Source organism: Protopterus annectens, chromosome 12.part0 (genome assembly GCF_019279795.1).
Source record: "Protopterus annectens isolate FY-2018-M chromosome 12.part0, PAN1.0, whole genome shotgun sequence".
Taxonomy (NCBI): domain Eukaryota; kingdom Metazoa; phylum Chordata; order Ceratodontiformes; family Protopteridae; genus Protopterus; species Protopterus annectens.
In genome coordinates this window covers 1,467,998,501-1,468,011,159 of record NC_056746.1, presented here as the reverse complement: position 1 = coordinate 1,468,011,159, position 12,659 = coordinate 1,467,998,501, and positions in this window count along the sequence as shown.

Sequence of the window (12,659 nt, the reverse complement as noted above, 5' to 3'; positions counted from 1 at the left end):
TACACCACTTGTGACAGGCTTTGAGTCTGACATGGCGCCAGCAACTCTGACCCTGTGGGTTCTGTCACTCAGCCAGTTTGCAACCCATCTTCTGATGTATGGGTTAACATTTAAGCTGATGAGTTTTTCAATGATACCCGAGTGGGGTATTGTATCAAAGGCCTTCGCCAGATCGAGGTAGGCTGTATGGACTGCCTTTCCCTCATCAATGGCTTTGGTGACCGTTTCGAAAAAGTCAACCAAGTTTAGAAGGCATGATCTGCCTTTGACAAAGCCAAACTGGGATGGATCCAAAGTCTGCAAATTCCCTATGTCTTTATTTATGAGGTCCATTATGATCCTCTCCATGGCTTTGCAGATAAGGCTTGTTGCATTTTATCTGTTGAGGCTGCTCACTCAAGTGTGCTAGCCTGTGTTAAGCTATTGCTGTGAATTTTCTGCTGTTTGCTTCTTAAAAAACAAAAAAACAAAACAATATCCTTGTTTCCCGCCTTTCCCTACCTAGAATAGTCCTTAATACAGGCATTGCTGTGTTCTGAACTTTAGTATAGTTCCTGTGTTGCCCATTTCCTTACTTGGATAGAAGGAAGCTTCTTTGTTCACCAGTGGGAGTGGGGAGCTTTGAGCAGCCTATCTGTCCCTGGAGGAGTGATCTCAGCACAGAATCTGGTAGTTTATTGGTCATTTTGGGCTAATTTCTAGCTCTTTCTAGTCCCCTGTATAAAAAGCTTTGGCGTGGTTTTTTTGATTGTTCCTACTCAGCTAAAGCTCCTTGTGGTCCTGCAGAGTGGTGCAAGCAGCAGAGAGTCGAAAAAGAGCGACTGCTAAACTGATTTAAGTATAATTTATTGTTACTACCTTTGCAAATGTCCTTTCTCGCAGAAAAGCGAGTTATATCTGCTGTTTTACCTGTTTAAGCTTGTTTTACTGTTTTGTTTTTAAAGTTTGTCTTTTGTTGCATTTTATCTGTTGAGGCTGCTCACTCAAGTGTGCTAGCCTGTGATAAGCTATTACTGTGAATTTTCTGTTGTCTGCTTCTTAAAAAGCAAAAAAACAAAAAAAATCCTTGTTTCCCACCTTTCCCTAACTAGAATAGTCCTTAACACAGGCATTGATGTATTCTGGACTTTAGTATAGTTCCTGTGTTGCCCATTTCCTTTCTTGGATAGAAGGAAGCTTCTTTGTTCACCAGTGGGAGTGGGGAGCTTTGAGCAGCCTATCTGTCTATGGTGGAGTGATCTCAGCACAGAATCTGGTAGTTTATTGGCCATTTTGGGCTAATTTCTAGCTCTTTCTAGTCCGCTGTATAAAAACCTGCTTTGGCGCGGTTTTTTGCTTGTTCCTACTCAGCTGAAGCTCCTCGTTGTCTTGCAGAGTGGTGCTAGCAGCAGAGAGTCGAAAAAGAGTGACTGCTAAACTGATTTAAGTATAATTTATTGCTACTACCTTTGCGAACATCCTTTCTCACCGAAAAGCGAGTTATATCTTCTGTTTTACCTGTTTACGCTTGTTTTACTGTTTTTTTTTCCAAATTGCCCTTTAAAGTTTGTCTTTTGTTGCATTTTATCTGTTGAGGCTGCTCACTCAAGTGTGCTAGCCTGTGTTAAGCTATTACTGTGAATGTTCTGCTGTTTGCTTCTTAAAAAACAAAAAAAAAAAACAAAAAAAATCCTTGTTTCCCACCTTTCCCTACCGAGAATAGTCCTTAATACAGGCATTGCTGTATTCCGGACTTTAGTATAGTTCCTGTGTTGCCCATTTCCTTACTTGGATAGAAGGAGGCTTCTTTGTTTTCCAGTGGGAGTGGGGAGCTTTGAGCAGCCTATCTGTCCCTGGAGAAGTGATCTCAGCACAGAATCTGGTAGTTTATTGGCCGTTTTGGGCTAATTTTTAGCTCTTTCTAGTCCCCTGTATAAAAACCCACTTTGGCACAGTTTTTTGCTTGTTCCTACTCAGCTAAAGCTCCTTCTGGTCTTGCAGAGTGGTGTTAGTAGCAGAGAGTAGAAAAAGAGTGACTGCTAAACTGATTTAAGTATAAATTATTGCTACTACCTTTGCGAACGTCCTTTCTCATCGAAAAGTGAGTTATATCTTCTGTTTTACCTGTTTAAGATTGTTTTACTTTTTTTTTTTTTCAAATTGCACTTTAAAGTTTGTCTTTTGTTGCATTTTATCTGTTGAGGCTGCTCACTCAAGTGTGCTAGCCTGTGTTAAACTATTACTGTGAATTTTCTGCTGTTTGCTTCTTAAAAAACAAAAAAACAAAACAATATCCTTGTTTCCCACCTTTCCCTACCTAGAATATTCCTTAATACAAGCATTGCTGTATTCCGGATGTTAGTATAGTTCCTGTGTTGCCCATTTCCTTACTTGGATAGAAGGAAGCTTCTTTGTTCACCAGTGGGAGTGGGGAGCTTTGAGCAGACTATCTATCCCTGGAGGAGTGATCTCAGTGCAGAATCTGGTAGTTTATTGGCTGTTTTGGGCTAATTTCTAGCTCTTTCTAGTCCCCTGAATAAAAACCCACTTTAGCGTGGCTTTGCACGATTGTGCACATAGCGCAGCATCTACTCTTCACTTTTTCCCTTAGAACTGCTCCAGCTCTCAAACTAAACACCCTATTCTCAATTGAAGGTCCTGCACTTGCTCATATAAGCAATTTTACAAGTTAGCACTAGTAAACTAAAAGCACTACATCCCCCTATACTCCCTTCTAGCACCTTGTCCCCTATTGGTCCTTCTGATTCAGTGATAAAGACGTTCCCTATACTATTCTAGCATGTTCAAAGGTCAGTTAATGGCTTCCTCTCCAGTCCATCTGGTGAATCTGGGAATCTTGAGGCAATGTTACAACTGCCTCATGTACACAGACAACCTCTCCTCCTTCCAACAAGTTCAAATATATGTGAGAGATGGAACAATATAGCCAAACTGGAGGCTGAGCTCTCTCAACTCAGAACTGGTGCAACCAGACAGGAGGAGAAGGTAACCTCACAGACCACAAATCCAGTCTCACATAGTCCTACCACAACAGCAAACCAAACACAAAAAAACATACTCGGAGGCTCTAAATAAAAATCTGCCTAAGCAGCAGAGACCTCCAAAGCAGACATCCAAACAAACGCTACCCCATAACAAAACACTTGCAACACATAGCTCGCAAAGTCAGTGTGTCAAACAGTCACAGCCCTTCAGTCTAAATAACACACCTGATACACTTGTAATAGGTGACTCTATAGTCAGACATACTGACATCCTGCTCACCAGGTTGAACAAAGAAAAGATCACAGTGAGCTGCCTGTCGGGTGCTAGGATCCGCCACATAACACAAGCACTCAGGTCACTCCAAAGCAAGTACAAATATGACTCAGTCATTGTCCATGCTGGTGTGAATGACCTGAGACGTACCTCCCTGGACTACATGAAAAGAGACATAGAGGAGCTCTCTGATCTTGTAGCTCAGGCTGGTATGACCCTGACCTTGAGCAGCATCTTACCCTCACCTAGAATGATGCCACAGTATAAAGACAAAATGATCAATTTTAACAATTGGCTAAAATTTTGGTGCCATTCAAAGGGGAACCAGTGTCTGTCAGCCTGGGAAGACATGCTCGACAAGCCACATTACTTCGCAAGGGATGGCTTGCACCTGTCACCCCTGGACTTTTGGATATTGGCAAAGGTTCTTGCCACCCCCATAGTGCCTTTTTTAGGCAAGGCTCAAAAGACAAACCCACCTCCATAGACAACACAATGAATAAGAAACTAAGGGTAATGCTGCTCAACGCCAGAAGTCTAAACCTCAAGATGCACTCACTCAAAGCCCTCCTCAGTATGGAGATAATCGATATCTGTGCAGTGACAGAAACCTGGTTCAAGGCTCCAGAGAGCACCCCAGCACTACCAGGTTATACCTCATATTATGCTTTTCGGCCCCAAAACTCGGACCGAACCATAAAAGGAGTGGTAGTATCCATATTCATCAAAGATACCCACACCTCCAGGTTAGTGTTGTTGCACGAGAAATCGGAGACCATCCATGTGCAACTAACAGTGGGCAAAACTGCTTTTCAGTTTGTAGCATGTTACAGACCACCCTCTCAAAAACAGGAATCCCACTTGGCTTTCCTGAGATCACTGGAGAATATGAAGATCTCTCCAAACACCATTATATTGGGTGACTTCAACTTCCCAAACATAGACTGGAAGCACTACTCAAGCCCCAACACCCTAGCCCAAAGGTTCCTAGAATTTATAAACTCAATTGCTATGGAACAACTAGTCACCACTCCCACAAGAGGGGAAAACTTACTGGACCTGGTCATCACCAACATGGGGACTCTATGCTCCATACTAGAGGTATACCCCTCATTGGTAAGATCTGACCATAAATTAATCTCACTGGATATCCACATCCCAACCCCACCCCCAACCCAGAAAACCACAGTGAAAAACTTCACAAAAGCGAACTTCACACTTCTCAAAACAGAGGTGGAGGCCTTCAAGGCCCCCGGACCAGTGGAAACTACGGCCCAAACTGCAGAATCCTTTGTAAATGCATTTTATGGACACCTCCAGGAATGCATGGATCATGCTATCCCAAACAAAACCAAGACCCAATCGTCCAAAGGCAGGCATCCAGTCTGGTAGACCCCAGCCATAAATAAGCTGTACAACAGAAGGAGGAAGCTACTACATGATAGAGCAAAGTCCCTAAAAGGGAAGGCATCTCTGATCAGTACTAGCAAAAAACTGCAATCTCTCATAAAATCCACCAAGGCCAGCTTCGACAAAAAATTGCAGAGGACTGTAAAGAAAATCACAAGGCTATCTTTAGTTATGTTAGGAACCTGGGTGGAAACTCCCAGATACGCTCAGAGTTGATCCAAAATGACAAAAAATACACTGAACCCACAGACATTGCCAACATCCTGGCAGACAGATTCAGTGCAAATCCCCCCCCCCAAAAGAGAAAATAACTATCCCAGCAGAGTGCAGCCTCCCTAACATCTCAGATGCTCAGGTGAAATCCACCCTCACCAAAGCAAAAAACACAGCATCAATGGGACCTGACGGTGTCCCGGGTTGCGTCATACATGAACTCCAAGAAGTGCTAAACCCTCATGTAAAGCTGCTGTTTAATCTCAGCCTTACCACGGGATATGTACCCAAAGAATGGTGTACAGCGACAGTGGTCCCACTCCACAAAGGTAGTGCCTCTACGGACCCTGGAAACTATCGCCCCATAAGCCTGACTAGCCTGGTCTGCAAAGCTATGGAAAGGATCATCATGGAACTCATAAACAAAGACATTGGGGACCTACAGACACTGGATCCTACCCAATTCGGCTTTGTTAAGGGCAGATCCTGCCTCTTGAACCTGGTTGACTTCTTTAAAACAGTCACCAAGGCCATCAATGAAGGGAAGGTAGTCCACACAGCCTACCTGGGCCTCACAAAAACCTTTGACACAATACCCCACTTGGGCGTCATAGATAAGCTCTCCAGCTTAAATATAAACTCCTATGTCATAAGATGGGTTGCAAACTGGCTCAAGGACAGAACCCACATGGTCAAAATTGCTGGAGCCATGTCAGACTCAAAACCAGTTACAAGTGGCGTCCCACAAGGCTCAGTCCTGGGACCTCTCTTGTTCGGTATATATTTTTCTGAGGTTCAGGCTAACACAGGACTGTGACTGACCAAGTTTGCAGACGACTGCAAATTGGGCACCATAATTGACTCTCCAGCTGACACAAGTATCCTCCAAAAGGGTCTCACAGAGACGGATAACTGGTGCCAGAACCATGGCCTAAAGCTAAACGCCAAATAGTGTATAGTTATACTCTTTGGCAAAAACAAAGTACCCACAAATTACCACATAGGTGGTAATCCATTAAGTACGGAAGAAGTAATTAGGGACCTGGGGACCCAAGTTGATAGTAATCTCTCCTTTGACAACCACATTGCCAAAGTGGTTAGAAAATCCTTCTATATAGCCCACCTTATCATGAAAGGATTCACATCTAGATCAAGGGAGGTCATAGTGCCCCTTTATTCATCCCTCATAAGGCCCATAATAGAATACAATGCCCCATTTGGGATGTACCTTACCGGACACCTGCAGCAACTAGAAAGACCCCAAAAGTACCTCACAAAGAGGATAAAGGGACTCAAACAGATGCCATATGCTGCTCGGTTAAAGAAACTCCAGCTCTACTCAGTAGCATACCGCCTACTTAGAGGCAATCTATGCCTGACGTATAAAGCCATGTCAAACCAGGACTTAATGGACATGCTCCACCTCATAAAATCCAAATCCCTTAGAGCTACACGCTCGAGGGACTTAAACCTCAGCACAGAAATAAATAGGACATGCTAGAGGGACAGATTCATAACCCAGAGGCTCCCTTCGCTCTGGAATAGAATCACAGTCCCTGTTAGGCAGAGCCTCTCACTGTCTCTCTTCAAGAGGAATCTTAACGAGTGGATGGGAGATCGTAGGTTTACCCCGGGGATTACTTCTGTGTCACTACTAGACAGAGGCACAGTAAACTAACCTAAAAAAGGGCACAGTAAACTCAATTCAATGGGTGGCAATAGCCAAACACATTCTGGCTAGGCTTGTAAATGCCCTAGGGCAGATAGCCTAGTATGAACCTATGAACCTATGAGAATAACATTTATGTTTGCTTCCCCTACCTGAGACTTGCTCATACCTTCTACTGTGTTTTGTATAATTATTTAGTATAATTTTTACTAAAATTGTTATAGTTTATAAATTTATTATTATAACTGCTTTTAGACTAATACTACCCTGTACTGTGATTCTTTATTTTTCTGTGCATTGCTAACTTTGTCATTGTTCATGTTTGGTGCTTTTCTCCCTGGGCCTCTACTGAAAATGGACATATATCCAGCTAGAATAACCCGGTTAACAAATGTAAAATAAAATAAATAAATAAATGTTAATTTGTATTGAGAAATGAGTGCAGAGGTTAAATAGGTAATAAAATATATCATTTGCTATATAAAGGGGAAATGTGGAAAGTATTAAGATAGCTAGAAAGAAGGTATTTATGAATATCAATTGAGTGAAAGAAAAGTCATTTTTAAGCATCTAAATGGATAGTATCAATTCACTCTTTGCAATGACAAGGTTTAGCCGATACAGATGCTGCATCATTTCCATGTAAGGACTATTGAACAAAGTAATGGAGTTTGGCATTTTCTTCATTTTTCATAGCACTACACATTGCAATAGACAAAGTGCATGTTTTTCTTGGGATGATCTTCTTACAGTGCTGATGAGCTACAGTCACTGGACCTCTTTTCTATGCATTACTTAAGGTTTCTGATTTAGCCTTGGATTTCTTCTTTCAATATCATGATGACATTAGTGGAAAGATGTAAATATGGGATTGCTTCAGAGCATCAGTGTTTATTTACCACTAGCTTCCTTTCGTGCTGGATTTTCTATGAAATTATCAAAGACAATGCAGAAAGTTTTTTCTAATACCAGTCTTCTGCTTGCTATAAAGCATTCCCTGTTCAAGCATATGTACAGCTTATAAATGAGTGCAATGTCATAGGCTTCTGTATTTCCTATCAAAGAAGAAGCATATTTCATGTCATTATGAAACATTCAATGAATTATATATGTGTGTTTGTTATTATAAATTCTGTTTGCATTAATATCAGTTACTAAATTGTGCTATATGAAATTAATGTTCTTGTTGGAGACAATGAAATGGCAGCACAAGTTTAATTATTAATCAGAAATTATTTTGCACATAGAAAAATATTCATAGAAATGTTATGTTAAACCATCATTCTACCACTGACTATGATTGGTAATATTTTGCTAAGCTAGAATTATCCTTTGCATGAATTTATGAAACAACTTTTGCTTGGAGACCTTCTAACAGTAAGAAATTATTGATAGAATGCTAAAGCTCAGGCAGAGTGTAATAAAACTTGTCACATGCAAGTGCTACTTTTGCCAAAAATGTAATATGTATCACTGGACAGTTATGAAGGAATGAATGGTTCTCCTAAATGCTTTATTTGTCAAACCTCTGGGGTTCTTCATATAGCCTTATGTTATTCATGTGATGCATATTATTTGAGAAAGAAATGTTCAGGAAGTTATGTACTAAAATTTGGGAGCACAGTTATGTCCATCAACATTTCCTCTTACCTTCATTAATTCTGATGTTTGTGTTAGAGTGTGTTGAATTGGACTTAAATCAAACATAGACTGTGTGGAGATATGCATGCTGTTTGTAGAGTGTTGACAACTATAGTAACTGATAAAACTTAACTCAACTTTCTTTCCAGAAATTAATAATGGAATTTATATCTATAGTCTTTAAAGTTAATCACATATGTGATTGTGCCTTTAAGGTTAATGTTTATTTTTATTTGCTTGTTACTATTGGAATCCTTTAATGCTGTGAATGTATGCCTTTTTATTTAACTGTGGATACTGTATTTAGCTTAGTGCTTTGAAGATGCTTGTACATGTTTTTGTTAGAGGAAATCACTTGACAATATAAAAACAGTTTCTGCTGACTCAGTAATATCAGTCTTTTTTTTGTAACAAGATTTTATAATGTGGCTGGGATTTTCATTCAGTTTTTATAAGGTCCCTTTTTGGCTTTAATGTAATAGAAGACTTGCACTGAGACTTTGAGTCTGTTCTCTGTGCAGAAAAACAGCATAAATGACAAGTACCCAGTGGTCAAAGACGAATCAGATAGAACATAAAGCAAGTGGAGTTTCATAAATTATTTATTTCTTTATTTAGTCTTTGATGACAGGGTTAATATCAATAGACTAGATGCCTCTTTTCAGAGGAGACTTGTGGTATTTATACTACTATGGCAAATTTGCTCAGGGCATCAGGAAACTTCCCCTACTCTTGGTAGTTGGGGAAGAGTTTGTGTGTTACACATCCTGACTTTCTGGTTCCTGCCCAGGTGTGGAGGCAGCCAGGAGGAGCAAGGAAAAACACGGCTGATTCAGCTTTTGCTGAAACTGGAGTGAAAATTGTTGAAAATGTAGTTGAAACAGTAGAATCAATACCACAAGTTTATTTTTGATGATGTGGGTGCAGAAAAAAACAATTATATTGAAGGAAAAGCAGACTGTAGATGAAATGGTGATGGATTCAGAGGAAAAGTTTCAGAGGAGATTGAATGAAAGACAGTTACCTCTGAAAACTGCATATCTATAGCTCTCCAATCAGGGGAGGGGGGGTGCAGGATGATTATTAGGAAAAATAAAAAAACAAAGTGAACCAGAAAATGGAGCAGCAATTTCATGGAGCAATATCAAGCAAAAAAGAGAAGGAGAGACTGTGCCATAAAATTTATGCACAAGCTATTGGAGAAGTAACAAAGAAGAAAGATGAAATAAAAAAAAACAGAAGTATACGTACATGAAAACAATAAAAAAGAAGAAAGTTTGGAAAGATATGAGGTTGGGGACTCTGTCATAGCACGTCTGGGTGTCAGTGCAAAAGATGTAATTAATAAAGAGACTTTTTGTGACTTGATATTTAGGACTGGGCAGGCCATATGAATTTTTTGGGGTGCATATGAACAAACGAAAAATATTTATCCATAGTCAGAATATGTGGTGTAAGCTTTTTACAGACCAAAAAAACAAACAAACAAAAAAAAAAAAAAGAATAATGATCTTGTTTAGAATGGAAGTCGAGGCAAAAGGACTCAAACAACATTTATTAACTATATTTAAAGAAGTAATGGATACTACAAAAATATATGATGAAAGAGATCTGTGGACTGGAGGATTGGTATGTGGAGTAATACTGAAAATGGAAAATAATGTTATGCATGCACCTAGTATTATTAATGATCATGGTAACGGGTTTTGTGAAATTCAGTGGTCAACCAAAGACTAGTTATTTTCGTGGATAAAATGATCATTTAATTAATGAATGTGATAAAAATATGTTATTTACATGGTAAAACAGGGCATAATGCAAAAAAATGTGATTTAAAGTGCAAACAATGTGGCAATACTGGTCACGCATGGCTAGAATGTGAAATTAATGTGCAAGAAAATAAAAATTAAGTTATACAGGGGAAAGAGACAGAAGAATGTGTTTCAAAACAAAATGTACAAAAAGATGTGCATGATAAAGAGGTTGTACATGAAGTTAAAGAAAGTAACAAGGAAAAAGAAATTGAGGAGACAAGTGAGAAAGGAAAGGAAAAGAAAATTCAATAATATAATGGTAAGAGAAAATAAGAAAGGAAAGGAATAAATATTTTATTACGCTAACTGTTCTTAAAAGATGAAAATATTAGCTTTAAATGTGAACAGTATGAAAAATATTAAGAGAAGAATAGGCATATTACATACATGAACATATTATTGTTTTAGAAGATTATTAACAGAGGGAGAAAGAGCGCAAACTGAAAAACTTTGGAATGGTAGTTTGGAACATGGGGAAACAAACTTGCTTTGGAATATGTGTATTATGCCAAGAAATCATTAAAATACGTTTGTAGAAATATGGATATTATAGTAGTGGGTGATTTTAACTTTAATTTAAGAAAAAATAAAATAAATTGTGATGTTAAAATGGTTAAAGAAATTATGAGAAGTGGAAAGTTAAATGTATGAGAGAATAACCACTGGACCTACAAAAGGAATGATATGATGACAGAAATTGATTATTTTCTTAATATCTGATAGTTTAAATGTTAAAACAAAGGAATTAAATATGCTGGGTTTTCAGATCATGTGGCTATATATCTTAAAGTACAGGTAAATGAAGAATATGTAAGAATAGGAAAATGAATAAACAGAATTAATGAAAAGGGGTTAGATTTAGAAGAGAAAAAAGAACTTATGGAATTATGGAAAAAACGTATGAATAGGAGAGAGTTTTATGAGAACTGTACTGTTTGATGGCTTAATTTTAAAGAGAAATATAAAAAAGTGTTTTAGAATGTATAAGGATAAAAGAAGGAAAGAAAAAGAGGGATATAAGATATTAAGTCAAGAAACAGAGACTTATTAGAGAAGAAAAATTCATTTTATAAAAAAGAAAGAAATATATAAAATGAATCAAATTAAAATTAACAACTTGTTATATAAACAAAAATATTGTTTACAAGGAAAGAAAGAAGAGGTAGCACCTTATTTGAGTAAAATAATAAAAGAAGGAAAAATAATAAGAGAATTAAAAATAAGGGAGGTAAACAAATAAAACAGCAAGCAGGAATATAAAATAATTAAATAATACATATTGGAATTATTTTTTAAAAGAGAAGAAAACATAAAACAAATTTACAAAGGTGAAACATTAAATAATGAAGATAAGAGTATTTCGAACAAAAAATAACTGAAAGAATTGAATGAAATTCTAAAAAGATATTAACATGAATTCTGCAACAGGACTAGACAGACTTGAATATGGTATGTATAAAGAAATGAAGGATTGGCAAAAATCTGTTTATAGAATAATTTTTATAGACGTTATGAATGAATGGTTAGAGATCGGAATTAAAGAGAAAGAGACATGTACAGGAGTTATAAAACTTATATTTAAAAAGGGAAATAAAGAGGAAATAAAAAATGGAGACCTATAACATTGAATAATACAGATTATAATTTTTTTATGAAAATAATAACAAAAAGGTTACACAAAATGGATAGAATATATGACCAAAATGTATTCAGAAGAAAATGAAAAGGAAGTCAAGTGTTATTATGGATAATAAGAGAAATATTTGATCATATCATAAATATAAATGTAGAAGTGAAGGTTAGGCTAGGGGATATAAGTAAAGCCTATAATAATATTCAGTGTAAATCATTATGAGGAATTTTACAGGCATATAATGTAAGCACAAAATATTACAAGTAATAAAATCTATTTATGAAAGGAACTATGTGAAACTAAATGTAAATGGCTAGATTGGGGAAAAAGTAAAAATAGAATGTGGAATAAAACAGGACTGCCCAGCTAGTAGTATAATATTCTCATTAGTTATTAATATAATAGTGAAGGAAATTAATAAAATGTCAAGTAGCAGCAGATACAAAATGATGAAGTAAGTACAATTGCCGATAATGTATAATTATGTGAATGATATTGTATTAATTGTTAAAAACAAAGCATGGATAGAAGAAACAAATGTAAATTAAAAAATGGTTTAAGTATAAATAAAAAGAAAAGTAAAGGATTTGGTTTTGAAGGTATGATAGGAGGTAGTGAGTTCAATGAAAAATATATAGGTATATTAGAAATAATATTTGGAAGAAATGAATGCAGCCAGGGTTGGGAGGGTGGCCTAATGGTTAAGGTGTTTGCCTTACAAACACAAGGTGCAGCATTTGAGTCTCACAAGGGATAATTGGCTAGGCTTAAAATGGCTCGCAAGGGCAGTTACTTTAGTACTAACTTATGAACAACAACAATGGGATAATGTACTCAAAAAGTAAAGGATATGACTATTTTTTGGAAATCATATAGATTTTCATATGGAAAAAAAAACACATTTGTTGAACACCATGGTAATAGGAAAAATTGCTTAAGTTGCTAACATCTATATGATTCCGAGTAATTAAGAAAAGGAACTAATGATGATTAGATTTTCTTTTGTATGGGGCTCTAGACT